Source organism: Triturus cristatus, chromosome 7 (genome assembly GCF_964204655.1).
Source record: "Triturus cristatus chromosome 7, aTriCri1.1, whole genome shotgun sequence".
Classification (NCBI taxonomy): Eukaryota; Metazoa; Chordata; class Amphibia; order Caudata; family Salamandridae; genus Triturus; species Triturus cristatus.
In genome coordinates, this window is record NC_140590.1 from 1,398,323,557 (window position 1) to 1,398,338,593 (window position 15,037).

General features: G+C 42.2%; 1 long non-coding RNA gene across 1 annotated transcript in view; it reads right to left on the minus strand.

The window, feature by feature from the left end:
* LOC146812116 (uncharacterized) overlaps positions 1–15,037 on the minus strand; it is a 55,073-nt gene that overhangs the window by 26,448 nt on the left and 13,588 nt on the right. The window contains exon 2 of the long non-coding RNA XR_014965867.1: positions 2,333–2,389. This is a non-coding gene — a long non-coding RNA (uncharacterized LOC146812116). The remainder of the gene's footprint in view (positions 1–2,332; positions 2,390–15,037) is intronic.

Below are 15,037 nucleotides of genomic sequence, written 5' to 3' on the forward strand. Positions count from 1 at the left end.
TACAGCAACTTCTTAACAAGAACCCTCCAGACTCCGCGAAAACATACAAAGGTACCATCCCTTGTTTAAATTGTGGTGGCTGCAACAACATCATTAAGGGTACGACCTTCATGCATCCCTCAAAAGGAACACCCATCAAACTCAGAGTTACAGCCACGTGTGACAGCAGCAATATAGTGTATCTGCTCAAATGCCCATGTGGACTCCCGTATGTGGGTAAAACGGAAAGAAAAATGAAAACTAGACTCATAGAGCACAAAAGCAACATCCGAACTAAGAATATGAAATCTACCGTAGCAAGACACTATATGGAAAATAATCACAATTGCAGTCAACTGAGATTCTTGATTTTAGAACAAGTCAAGATCCAAAGAGGGAAAGACAATGGAGCTGTTTTGTTACAGCGCGAACTTTATTGGATACACAGATTGAATTCGGTTTACCCGTATGGTCTTAATGAACGTTTTGAATTCAGCTGTTTCCTGTAATTAACCTATCATGTACTCTTATATGTATCCTGTCGCTGAACTTCTCTAATTTTTCTTTCCCATTATATAATTTTTCCTTATCTCGGATTATTGTTGTTTCCGCCTATTTCCTTCTTTTTATTGTACACATGCATCTCCTTGTTTACTAACGTTTTCCTTTTCTTGTTTACTAACGTTTTCCTTTTCTTATTATTTTTATGTTTTTATTTATTTCATCTTTTGAATTTGGATTTCTTCGTCTATGATCACCAACCTACGCTCGTTAGTCTTTCTTCTAACCCTTTTAGCCACATGACTCGCTCGCGCGTTTTCACTTGGTCCATCACTTCCGGGTATTAGATATTTAGTTCCGGGTCTTAACTTGCATGCCTTCACCCTTTCAGACGAGATTCCTACACTGCTTACACCATCGGCGCCATTCAGGTATTTATTTGCTCGCGGTATCCTTCTGGATAATTTTCTCCTCACTTGTCAGACTTACGCCTCTTTTAACATCACGAGTTTCATAGTCACCGTTATTTGATATGTAGCACGGATTATCCCTCGTTTTTTAAACTTTATTCACCTCGTGAACGCTGACATTTAACTATCACCACTTTCTCGCTTTGCATGTTACCAGCTCCAGTTCTGTATACGATACGGGAACTATGTCACCCCTGTTTTTGCTACCAGCTCACCACCACTGCACCGTTAAGCACGTTGCTCACCTTCTCGATATATTCATAGACCCTCATGCGTCTACTCCGTTGTCACTGGTTCACCGCCGTAACACTGTTTACCACGGTGATATTATACTTGGCATCTCAAGTGTTTACTGTTTATTTACCCTTGTTTGCATACATCCTGGATCCCAGCCTTATGTCCTCCTTTTATTTCTTTCGTAGAATTCCCCCTGACGAAGGGCTTGTCCCGAAATGCATCGGGGATATTTTCAAAAAATGGCTTACTAAACACGATGGACATACTGTAGTATACTATCTCGTGGTCTGAATCCACTAATGTCAGTATGAACTATAAGTACTACGGAAATGGTCATATGAAGTTAATATGAATTAAAAAAGTAAAAAACCAAGCAATACCGTTTGTATCACTTTCTTACAGCGGCTCTTCCGCTATCGAGTGCTAACGTGAGGACGTCTTTCCTAGAGACGCGTATTTATACAAGTCAACAAAGTCCTCATAAAGAGGACATAATCCCATCACCCACCGTGGTGGCATGCTTCATCATGTGGGATCTCCTCTCAACCAAACCTGGTTTGGCTGAGGAGCTACTACTCCCAATATGCAACTTAGGGAGGAGCTCGCGGATGTTTTGTTCTACGCTAGTGGAATGCGATCTCCTAAAGATCGATGAAGCTAGCCTAAGTAAGGTGAAAATTTAAAGTGCAGTGTAAAAGGGGTGATTTAAAATTGACTACAGGGACACAAAAAATACTTTAATAAGGAATATCCCTGTGTCAATGTAAAAAGCAGAGTAGTAGCGCGGTCTGGCCCAATTGCCGAACAAAAGCCAAAAAACGGTCTACATGTTTCAGCCTGTAACGATCAAGAAATTGGGATCAAGGCTTTCATCAGGACCACTACAACAAAAACTACTGCACCTGCAAAAAAGTGCAAAAAGCACTGACGTGAACTAGTGTCTAAGTGGAAACAGGCCGATACACCAACCTTGTACCACAGGATCAAATTCAAGAGTTTTAAGTATCCTGCCAGTCAAAACGGTAATTACCTGTGTCAATAAAACAGAAAAACATTAAATAAAAATAATAACTAAGCAATGTAATACAAACAAGGCACAGGCCCACATGGGCTAGAACAATCGGACTGCTATGTGTCAGTCTTACCCGTAATTGAATCGGGACTACGCCTGCCGCTCCTGGTAACAACTCAGGGACAACGCACTGTGAAAGAAAAAGATAAAAGCAGCGTATAGTATCGTGAACAAAAACCAACAAACATGTACCAGGCCGTCAGGCCAGTCATTGTTAATACTGAAATGGAATTTGTGGATGGTGTGTCCATCTTCTTCACAACCGAGGGGAGAGAGAGAGGGAGAGAGAACCATGCAGACTAGATCCCGCTGTTAGTGGCCGAAAATTCAGCCCTAAACAAAATCATGCTGGATATAAACAGAACCTATCGTTGATGTACCCAGGATCCGCTATGAAAATAGCGTATAACCAAGGACTGTACTCTCATCGACACATACTCATCCTTACAACATTTTACAAGGTGAGGCAAGTAGTCCCTGCAGATTTACTAGAGAGACAAATGCCGTCGAACTGTAGGAGGGAACAACCTACATGCTTACGGTATGCATATAGAAAGGACCCCTATGGATCGCTAAATGGTGTTCATACAAGGAGGCTTGAGAGGTTTTCAAAGAGGGTTGCAAGATACTGGTACAGAGCAGCCCTTTATTTATAGTGCCAACCTCACACGTAATACAAACAACTCCACTGAGGCAACAATCGTACAAACCATGACTACATTTTGCCAATGCCGCCGCGGCTAAACTTTCTGCCGGTATTAATGCGGGGCATAGAGGAATCGCCTAGGAGGCAGCGCTATCATTTTCTGTCTTCGTGCACATCTTAGCCACGAAGCGAAATAAGGCATAATAACAATCACCCAAAGAATAAGATCGGTAAGCCCTAAGGGCAATATTCAGGGGTTATCCAATCATATAATATCTCATTACAAGTGTCAATTCTCTTTTGAGCGTAAAGCCTGTATAAAACAGACCTAAGCAAAAAGTGTGATAGTACACACTCAAATGAAGTCTCCTACCTTTCCGGCGCTACCCCGGGCCTCCTTCCTGAATGCTAGTGGCGGCCCCAAACGACTACAACCTCTGAGATTAAAAACAGAGGCCACGTCTAGACGCGTCGGTGCACGCCGTCACGTGTAGGCCAGCAGTCCACAAGTGATGACGTGACTGCGTGCCCGAGCAGTCTGGGTAATGTAGTCAAATACCCAGGGAACGCATAATGCAGCGTCTCGTTGTTGCTATGGTGATACCCACGAAGAAATCAAAATGTAACCACGCCAGAAGATATACAAGAGACTATTCATCTATACGATTGCGTGGTGCATTGATATTTAAAATATTTCCCAGTGAATATCGTTTGATGTCTAAATTGAAATGAGGTGTCCAAAATGCAAATATGCAGCAAGACAACAGCGCAAGGCAAATAGACCACTTTATACAGCATGTTAGTCAAATACATAAATGCCGCATACCCATGCAATGGAAACCACGAACTTAGGCTCCGAGTGATAGGCAGTATAAAACTCAAATAAACCTCGTAACCGGCCATGAACCATCTAGAAACTGTCCTACTGCAGAGACGACCAAGGTATAGAGTCATTGAGGCCACAACGGTCACTCTGAAGCTTGAACACCCACCGTTGCTCTTTCTTAAAAAGAAAATTGGACACATCCGCAACGTGCGTGGGGATGAAGGGTTGTTCAAGTACAGTCCAGAAGAGCTGTTCAGGGCCATGGTTACAGTCAAGAAAGTGATTAGTCAATCTCGTAGAAGCCTTCTTACAATGAATGGTACTTTTGTGTTCCATAATACGTTGTTTGACTTTACGTGTTGTCATCCCCACATATTGTTTCTTGCAGGGGCAAGTAATCAAATAAACCACCCTCTCACTATTACAATTAGTGTGACGGAGCTGTTTCCACGGTTTCGGAAGTCCAATATCAATCTCAGTGGTGTGTTTGGTCTGAGCACACACCACACAGCCCCCACAAGGGTAGTGTCCCCTGACTGGTGGAAGGCCCCATAAAGAGCTCGACACAGTTGGTGGTATACTGCATGGTCTAGTATGGACCACCGCATCGCGCAAGTTAGTACCCCTTTTGAATGTAAACAGGGGGAAAGCTAATTTCTCATCACCACTATTCAGAATCCGCCAATTTTTTCGCACAATTTTCTGAATGCGATTGGAGGATGTACTGAAGGTGTTCACAAATGTCAATCTGTCCTGAGGTATTTTGGGAACAGAGGCCTCCAGCAGAGCGTCACGATTGTTGTTAGCCGCTCGTTTGTAGGATTGCCTGATTGGCCCTGTAGGATCATTTCTAGACTTCAAGTTCTGCGAAAGGACATTAGCATGTTTTGTAAAGGCTTCGTTGGTGGAGCAGTTACGTCTCAGCCGAAGGAACTGGCCAAAAGGCAGGCCAGTCCTCAGTCCCTTGGGATGGAAACTATCGAATTTAAGTAAGGAATTCCTTGCCATAGGCTTGGTATACAATTCGCTGCCTAGACCCCCTGCTGTAGGAAAGATCCACAGGTCCAAAAAGGCCAATCCCAATTTACTGAATTCTACAGTGAAATTCAAGAAGACGTTTTGGTCATTGAGCCAGTTGTGAAAAGCTGTGAGGGAGACATCATCTCCTCTCCATATGACCAAAACGTCATCAATGTATCGTTTCCATACTTTGATGGAATCCAAAAACGGGTTGGTGGGCGTGAGTACGTGATTCTGTTCAAACAAATGGACATAGAGGTTCGCCAGGCTGGGGGCAAAAACGCTGCCCATCGAAGTGCTGGAGATTTGAAGGTAGAACCGGTCTTCGAACTTGAAAAAATTCTCCGTCATCGCCAGCCTGGCACATTCCATTATGAAAGGAACAGGTGAACTCAATGGCTCAGTGATGTTGTCCAAGAGCAATCTGATTGCTTCAAGAGTATCCCCTTGAGGGATACATGTGTATAATGATTCCACATCGAAACTGACTAGATAGTCAGTCTCGATGTTGAAGTCAATGTCAGGGAGCATGTTCAACACATCCTTAGTATCTTGTAAAAAAGTGGGCATAGTTCTCACCAAAGGTCTCAAAAACACATCAACAAAGGAAGATAAAGGCTCCAACAGTGAACCAATACCCGAAATGATGGGTCTGCCAGGAGGTGGGCGCTGCTCTTTGTGCACCTTAGGCAAGGTGTAAAAATAAGGAGTGACGGGGTGAGTAGTCACCAGATAGTCAGCCTCTCGTTTAGAGATCCATCCTTCGAGTTTGGCTTCGGAAACCATATCGCCTATTTCTTTTTGAAGTCTCACCGTGGGGTCAGAAACCAACAGTCTGTAGAAGCTTTCATTGTTGAGCTGTCGTAGACATTCTGCCCGGTAATCTGTGGTGTTGAGGATGACAATAGCACCGCCTTTATCGGCGGGCTTGATGATAATAGACGGACTTTTAGATAATGAATCAACAGCCTTTTTGTCGATGTTGGAAAGGTTGTGATAGTGATTATTAGCGCCCATATCAATCGTGGAAACCTCAAGGGAAACCGCTGCTTCAAAAGCTAAGACCAAAGGAAGTACAGAGTTAGCAGGTGGCAAAAAAGTAGATTTATTCCGTAACCCGCTGTCTGCACTTTCTTCCGATGGAGAGGCGGTATCACAAGTCTTGTCTTTAAAAAACGAACCATAGTCTAATCTTACGAAAGAATCTGGCTAATTCGCACTGAATTAGAAAAGGATCACCTGAGTTAGTTGGTACAAAACCAAGCCCCTTGTTTAAAACATTAATCTCAGGGGGGGGTAAGAACATAAGAGCTCAGGTTAACAATCAATTGTTGCTGGGTCCTGCTGTTTGCGGTCCATGCCTGTGTGACGGTACCTCGAGTCAAAGCACATTGCACTTTTTTGTGCACTTTATAAATCTGGGTGCAGAAAGTTTTTAGTCCCTGTCTGGTGCATCTGATCTTTTAATTCATATTCAAAAGGCCATAGATTTTTAACTAACTTGGAAACCCCAGAAACATGTCTAGCTTCTATTAATTTTACTATAGAAGCACTTTACAATAGGAAGCGATATGAGTTTGCACCACCCATTGCCACTGCCACCACTGACAATCCCAGTACCAATACAACTACTAACCATCACACTCCAATAAGTGTGACAAATCAGACTGTTCGAGGCCCTCAAAGCTATAAGAATGACTTGGGCTGCAGGTATTAGTTGTTTTTAATGTATACTGAATGAATAAACAACTGTTGTTCTGCTGACCTCCAAATTACAAACAGTGCCACCATGTGGCAGCTGTCATAAGTGCAGGTGTTGACAATTAAGTGCAGGTGCTGAGCACTGGAAAACACCGTCTCAAATTAAACACAGAAGAAAACTGCATGCCCACACCATGTCATCCAAAACAAAAACTTTTACTTAAAAAGCATCATGACAGAAAGTAGGTTATTTACTTAGGTCAGAGATACCATCATCACCTCAAAAACACACCCTGGTTGGGATAAAACAAAGTTCCTAGACAACTTCCCTGGTAGCTGTGGTAGCTGTGGTACAAGCAGAATGTAATTGCCCAAAGAAATGTATATTAAGGTCAAACAGCACCAACATTTTTAATTCAAGAAAACAAATCTTTACTACTACACCACTTTAAAACAAATAAAGAAAAATATAATAAGCAAAACGACATAAAATGGTTACAACTGGATAAGGGAAAACTAAGGATTGAATCTTTCTTGCACCAGAAATGAGAACAAGGAAAAGTTATCAGCAAACTTTCTGTCTCACAGAGGCCGGGAAGTCAAGGTCAAAGTCAGTTATTTTCCATGCTGTTACAGGCCAGCGCTTGAAGTCGTCCTGTTACTCTTCTGCGTGACTCCAGTCACACACATTCTAGAGTAGATAGGTCTCGCTGTCCATGTTTCCTGCTACAACCAAGAGCCCTAAAGGTTTTTTGATACTGGCAAAGTCACTCATGGAACCATATTATATATTGCATCCCAGGGGCCCAACGGGTGCGTGTGGCCCCTTTGTGTGCAACAGACCGGGGCACAATGGCATTACAGAAGGGTCTGCATTTGCTTGTGCTGCCCCCTCTGTGATACTGATAGCACTGGTGCACATGTGAGTGGTCAAGCACTTTAACCTTGCTGAGCAGTTTCATTCCATGGGTGTCAGGAATTGCCAGGAGTCCTTCAGTCTTCATTGCCCTGCAACTCGGCAGATCTTATTTTCTTACAGAAGTCCAAAGTAGGAGTGCTAAGGCTGCCCTTTGTTCTGTCAGCTGCTTCCGCCTACTCCCAGATATATATTCCCTGTTAAGTGGTCAGTTGTTGACAGTACTTCTGTCTTCCTGGGCACAGAATTTGTGCGATTGTTCTGAGAGCAGGGTCATAACAATCAAGTAGGAATGGATATTGGGCCTTTGGAGTAGGGCTTAGAGGTAAACTAGTTTAAAATCTGTTTCCGTTCAAGCAACACAACTGAATGTTTTGAAGGTTACTTTTCCACTAATGGTATTAAAACTCTACTTTCTCCACTGCATTGTATTTCTCAAACTAAGTAGCGAATAACTTAGGGCCACATGCATCAAACTGTGCATTTGCGATTCCTAAATTGCGATTTTTAAGAAATCACAATTTAGGAATCGCAAATGCTTATGCATGTAGGAATCGCAAAAAAATGTGCGATCCCTACACATTCCTTATTTGCAACTCACAAATTGCGATTCACAAATAAGGAATTGCTTCACATTCATTCCTATGGGCCTAGAGACCCATAGAAATCAATGGGAATTGCATGCGCAATTTGCAAGTACCAAATAGGTACTCGCAAATTGCGCATGCAATTTCAAGGGTGCAAGGGTGCCAAAAGGACACCATTATGCACCCCTGAAATTGCAATTTCAACACACGTTGCACACACACATGCCCCAAGGACATGTATGTGTGCAACATAGAACTTTGAAACATGCACTTTTGTGCATTTTTCACAGTTCTCGCAAATTACCATCAACTGTGAATTGATGGTAATTTGCATTTCTTAATTGCGAAATCGCAATTTTTATGGGGTTGTTGCATTGCATTTAGGGAATCACAATTTGCGATTCCCTAAATTCAATCGCAATTTAAGTAATCGCAATTTTAGTGATTACTTAAATAGCGATTTTCGCATTTGGGATGATGCATCCCACAAGCAAAAATTAGTCGCAAAGGGGCAGGTTCTGTGAATCTGCCCCTTTGCGACTGCAATTTACAATGATGCATGTGGCCCTTAGAATCATTTCTCTATCATTTTCTCAGGTGGTGATATAAAATGAGGGCTTCATAGCCAACTAGGTCTGTTTCTAGAAAATGTAGTTTACTTACAGAGTAAAATGCTTTTGGGTAGTTTTTCACTATGAGGGCATATAATTCCCAACATTTTTAAATATTGAGCATCCATCCCTGTGGGCTAACAAGCTAATTTTCAGTGTGACTTATCCAATATACATAAATATGTTTTCCCACACGGCAAAAGGATGTTTATTTTTCATGTGTCACTATACTACTCAAATTCAAATTCAAATTTGCTTTATTCGATTTTCGTTTTGAATTACAAAACCATAAAAGCATGATACACAGTACATATTACATTTACCAAATAAAAACATTTCTCCATATAAAACTCGGTTCTTAAAAGGAAAATGAGTTATATAGATAAAACAGCATATTAAAATTCAGAGTTGTTTCCTAGATTTAATTACTGCTTTTAAAAATAGTGCAATGTTTCTTGCATAGCATTCATTTTCCAGTAGTTGCAGTGCAAGATAGGCAGGGCGACATTGCCTCAAGCCCCAGATTTTTAAAATTGGAAGGATCCACCTTTTTCTTTGTTCCCAATAATATTTACAAAATAAAACAATGTGAATTGTCGATTGGGCAGAGGAACCGTCACAGGGGCAGAGTCCTATGTTTTTAGACTAATCATTTATTGTAGGAAACGATACTAATCGATAGAAGGAATCTAGTCTAAAACGTATAAGTACAAATCTATCATACCCAGTTCCATAGTAAGTCAGATACGGTTGCATTTCAGTTGAAGAAAGGATCATCTGATTTAGTCGGACTGTTGGTTTATGAGCCTCACTACCATATCGGAGTTCTTCCGGCTGTGACATACATTGTTTTTTAAAATCTTTCCTGGAAATAGTACTCATCTGTGATGGATTGTAAAAAAATTCAGGCTGTCCTAGGTCCATCATGAAGTCTTTAATATACTTCAGCCATCTGATAGCTAGGGCTTGCTCCAGTGTGAGAGAGTCTCTTAGGACCCTTTGATTAAAAATTGTTTTTGTTGAGGTCCAGATTCGATGCCACAATAAGACTGGCTGGACCCTTATTTTGTCTATAATGTATTGTAGCCCCAGCTCTGTGTGACAAACGAAGGTTGAGGTTGAACGAGGGACAGCCAATAGATAGCGGATAAAAGCATTTTCCACTTTCTGTATGTCCGATACATTACAGCATCCCCAGATCCCAAACCCCCTATAAAACTGTACTGACACACTTGGCTTGATAGATCTTAATCAGTTCCATTGGGGGCCTTTTACCTAGTTTCTGTGCAAAATTTACAAGTGCTGTTGTGGTTCTCATAAATAGCAGTTTTGTTGCCCTTATGGCCTGTTGTCAAGTGCCCTTATTGTCCATGAGGATACCTAGATATGGGTAAGTTTGCTTACTTTTGAGTTTATTATTTCCAATAAAAATAGTCCTTTGTTTCCTACTTGCCTTCCCACAACTCATTATGTAGGTTTTAGGAACATTAATCTTTAGATCGAGGCTTTCCATATGCTCATTATATTTATTTAGGGCCCGCTGTAGCTCTAATAGTGTTTGGGCCATTAACACCGCATCGTCTGCGTAGAGTAGGGCGGGTATAGATCGGTTCTGTACTTGTGGTAGGTCCTGACACCCCTCAAACATCACCTGTTCAAGGCCATTGGTATACAGGGTAAACAAGAAGGGTGCCAGGACACATCCCTGTCTAACCCCCCTCGCTGTATATTCCCCGTTTTGACCATACCGTACCCTGGCTCTGGCATTAGAATATAGTTCTCTTACGATTTGAATTAAGGGTAGTTCGACTCCCATCGCTTAGAGGGTCTTCCACAATTTATTGTGGCATACACAATCGAATGCGGTGGAGAGATCTACGAATGCTTTGGTATATTTTTCCATCAATATTGTTAAGTTGAGGCCCTGTTCTATTGTTCCTAAGCCTTCCCTAAATCCAAATTATAGGTCCGATAGTACGTTACTATCTTCGGCCCATTCTTGGAGACGGTTTAAAATAATGCGGCCCAACACCTTGCCCACCGAGTCCAATAAGGAAATTGGCCGATAGCATGTAGTGTTCTGTCTGTCACCTTTCTTGAAAAATTGGGACCATTAGTGACTCTGACCAGGTTCCTATTAGTCCTACTTTACAAGCTGCTGAAAGGACTTGTTTTATTAGGGGACCCCATAGCTCTATATTTTGTTTGAATATGTCTACAGGTACCCCGTCTGGTCCCAGTACCTTTCCGCCCTTACTAGCTTTCAGAGCGAGTTGAACTTCATCTAAAGTGAAGTCTATGTTAATTGGGAAGGCCTCGTTTATGGGACTAGGCGATACGGGACAAGCAATTCGGTTGCTAACCTCCATTTTAGAGAAGTGATCTACCCATTGTCCTTCGTCAATAGCGATATCTATTCTTGGGGTCGTCTCAGGTCTCAGAAAAGGAGAGTTGACAACACGCCAAAATACAGTACTGTCCTCATCTATACTTGCCTTGTGTAGGTCGGCCCAAGCTTTCGTTTTTATTTCCCTCTTCCTAGCTTTTATAGCTTGATTATATACATGCCTGCATTGTGTTATTTCCACTCTGTCCCGTTCCTCTTTATGTAGAGCGTGCTTTAGGGTAGTATATGCTTTCGTACAATTATTATTGAACCACCCACCTTTCTTTTCCTTCCCATTTTTCGCGTCCCTTTTCAATTTGTTCCTAATAGTGTCCGTTTGCATATATAGGACCCTAATATGTCTTCGTGTGGTGTAGTCTCATCAAGGCATTTCAAAATTTCTTCCATAGTGTTTTCTACCACTGCTTTAGTGATTACAGACGGTTCTACCTGGGTCCATTTTAGTGAGTAGCCATTTGTTTTGTTTATTACTAAACCCTGTAATTGTTGAATCCTTTCAGAATGTGATGTTCGTATTTTTGCAAAACTTAGGGGAAAGTGATCACTTAGTGCATTTTTATGGGTTTTAAAGTTTAGAACCCTAGAGGCAGACCTATTTGGGATTATTATGAAATCTATGATTGTACTTGACCCTCTTCCATGAAACATCTGCGAGAACGGGGTAGGTGGTGAGCTCACTACATTGGCAAAACCCATATCCAGAAAAAATAGAATCTCATTTAAAGCATCACCCTGTGGGCTATTCAAAAAATGAGGAAGGTTACATTCTTTTTCGTCTACTTAACCACATAATACATTGTCACTGTGTGTACACAAAGCAGTATTAAAATCACCCCCCCAGACTAATAATGCATTTCCCCTACTATCATTCTAAATGTTCAGGATTGCGTTTCTGAGTTGTTTTAAAATTTCTATTACACATTCCCTATGAGCATTGTTATAAAAAGTTACCAAAACAACAGTATCTCGATTATCTGTTTTCATGACCAATATTTGATAATTAGGTTCTGAAATGGTTAGCCATACTTTGTTTATCCTTAGCAAATTAGATACATATATACACAAGCCACCCTTTGGCCTCCCACTTGCCGATGGTACGGCTGTTGTATTAAAGGTCTTGTAGCCTTCAATATGCATTTCTTCCAGGGAACATGTTTCCTGTAGGCAAAGTATATCAGATTTGGCCACAAAATTTAGCCAAAGATGATTCTCCAGTTTGGACCGCTGTCCTGCAACATTCCAGAAAAGTACAGTGATACTGTTTTTGCTATCTGTTCTCTGGGTTTGGTTATCAATGTGCAGGGATGTGTGTAAATTAGGAGATGGGATCCTGATGTGTACTACATTTTGTGGAGAGACTAGCACTTCAGCACTATTAGTCTTGTTTATTCTATGTGCGTCACTTGTGTACTGGGAGCTTAATCGTACAAATGGGTCAGCATTATAATTGTTCCCGGCGGTCTCATCTGTTACTACAATAGTCTCAAAAAAAGGGTTGTTAGTAATAACTCCCTCCAATAAAGGAGGGCTATTATCTATCACATCAACCTTGTCCAGTATTTGGTGATTCTGGGGAAAGGCGTTTGCAGGGGTGTCAAAGGGGTCAGTGAGGCAGGTGTCCAGTCAATCTATCTCCTCTAAGGAGGTCAGTGGTGCATAGCGATTTTTCACCATAATATTTGGGGGGGGGGTAGTCGGTACTTACTCCATTTACTCGGTCTGCGCCACCCCTCCCCGTCACGTTTACAGACTTATAAAAATAGTCTAAGGGGAGAATGTTTTTGTCGGCTGTATTTAGACACCCATTTCCCCCTTTCCATAGGATCCTTTTCACTAGGTCGGGAGTTTTAAACGTTATCACTATGCAATCGCCAGGAAGAGTTTTTTGTTCTTTTCCTACCCAGTTTATCCTCCTAGCCATTTTAAACTCCATGAGGATTTGGTTGGTTAGGCCCACTCTTCTACTTAGCCAGTGAAGTGCTTTATTTCTCAGACTTTCCCAGGATTCCTTTTCTTCTGGTCTCAGCTTGGGTATATTAGCTAGTATTATTGTATATGGGGTACAAGCTGGTGGTAGGTCTAAGTATGGTTGATCAATATGTATCTCTTTTGTGGATGTGGTTTCCTTTTGTTTGTAAGAGGGAATCAATGTGGGCTATGGGTTTCTGTTGCTACTTTCTTATTACCTTTTGTCTGAATAACACTCCATTGGTAATCCACACGGTTACCTTGGGTCCTGTTTAAATTTGCCCGATCTTCAGGTTGGGCAGTCTGGCCTCGCTTGTTCTTTGCTAAGCCACCCCCCGTATCATCCTTGCCATCTAATCTTTCACCCTGATTTCTTGGTTCATATTTATGGCCTTCTCTATCTGGGAGACCCGTTAAGATCTGCTCTATCGTGTTTACTCTTCTCTCAATCTTTGAGAGTGAGTCCCTAAGAAAGAGGTCTAAATTGTGTACAGGGTAGTTACATTTCTAATATTGGCTTCTTTTGAGTTTACCTTAGTGGTTTTCCCTGCCGGGGATCTTTCTGGGAACACCTTCGATGCCATTTGTTTCCCTGCTCCCACTTTTTTTGTCGATTTTACTTTCTTGGGAGTACTGACTATAGTGGGCTTTGCAGAATCTGTTATCTCTATGGTCTTAGGTGTTTTTGATAGCATCTTTGTCCGCTTTTGTAGCGGCTGACTTAAAGAGTCCTGATCGCTTGATATTATTTCAGCTATTGTGTCTATTGTATGTTGTACAGAGCCATTCTCGCAGAGAATAGAACTCGAAACCCCTATATTTGTTTTCTCAGTTTCTATCTCCATCAGGGTTTTATTTCCTTCACAGGCACGTTGCGTGTTTATCTCTAGCGACTCCTCTACTGAGGATATTTGCCTCTCAATTGCTCTCATTGCCCCTGTCAAATATGAGAGTAATGTTTGCTGCATGTCTCCGGTGGCCTTTTTCGTGGGTGGGGCCTGACTGGTTAATAGTTTCCTTTTCTCCATTGTAGGAGTACTTTGCTCCCATAATGTGCTTTCTGAATGAGATCCTTAGAAAATATGATTAAAATCTAAATAAAAATACCTAGGATAACGCAATACAATAAAGTTTAAAAGATATGAAATATCCTGTGCTTCTCTCAGTTCCGTAGATGTCTGCTACAGTTACAGTACCTCTCAGTTTCTTAGAATGTAGGCAGGGGGATAAGCTCCCAGGTCGAAGACACGCGATCATATAAAGTTGGAGATCAAAGAGAAAGGGCCCAGCCCGTCCTCAACGGCCTCTGACAGGCTCAGACGGGCCCGTCTTGGACTGGTCTTCGCCCGCTCGGCATCCGCGCGCGCGTCCCCGCGCAGCGCGTTCACCCGCGTCTCTTCAAGCGCTCCTGTGCTCGTGACTCCTCCCGCAGGGCCGGCTGTCAAGGACCTGGGCAAAAGTGTCAGCCAAGTTCAAACAAAGCAAGGGCTCCCGCTCCGCCGGTTCACCCACGTCTCTTCAAGCGCTCCTGCGCTCGTGACTCCTCCCGCTAGGGCAGGCTGTCAGGGACCTGGGCAAAAGTGTCAGCCAAGTTCAAACAAAGCAAGGGCTCCCGCTCCGCCGGTTCACCCACGTCTCTTCAAGCGCTCCTGCGCTCGTGACTCCTCCCGCTAGGGCAGGCTGTCAGGGACCTGGGCAAAAGTGTCAGCCAAGTTCAAACAAAGCAAGGGCTCTCAAACAAAGCAAGGGCTACTACTCTTAAATTACAGCCTAGCCAGGGAATAATGGCATTCCTGGCAGTCACAGATTTTGGTCTCATCTCTAGGTGGTTTAAACAGACAATGCACCCTATATCATGTAACTTACACACCACTTGTGCAATTTCTTCAGCAACATATAACAGCCTTAATAAAAAAAAATCTAAATACCAATTGGGTCAAACCAATTATACAGCACTATTTTAGGCCAGAGCACACAAACTTTGGCACTGAACAAGTCAGTGCACAGGGTAATAAAACCACCAAAAATAGAGACACAAAAAAGTTGAAAAGCCTGGGGTGACCATGCAGAACAGATTAATTTGATTACCCAGATGT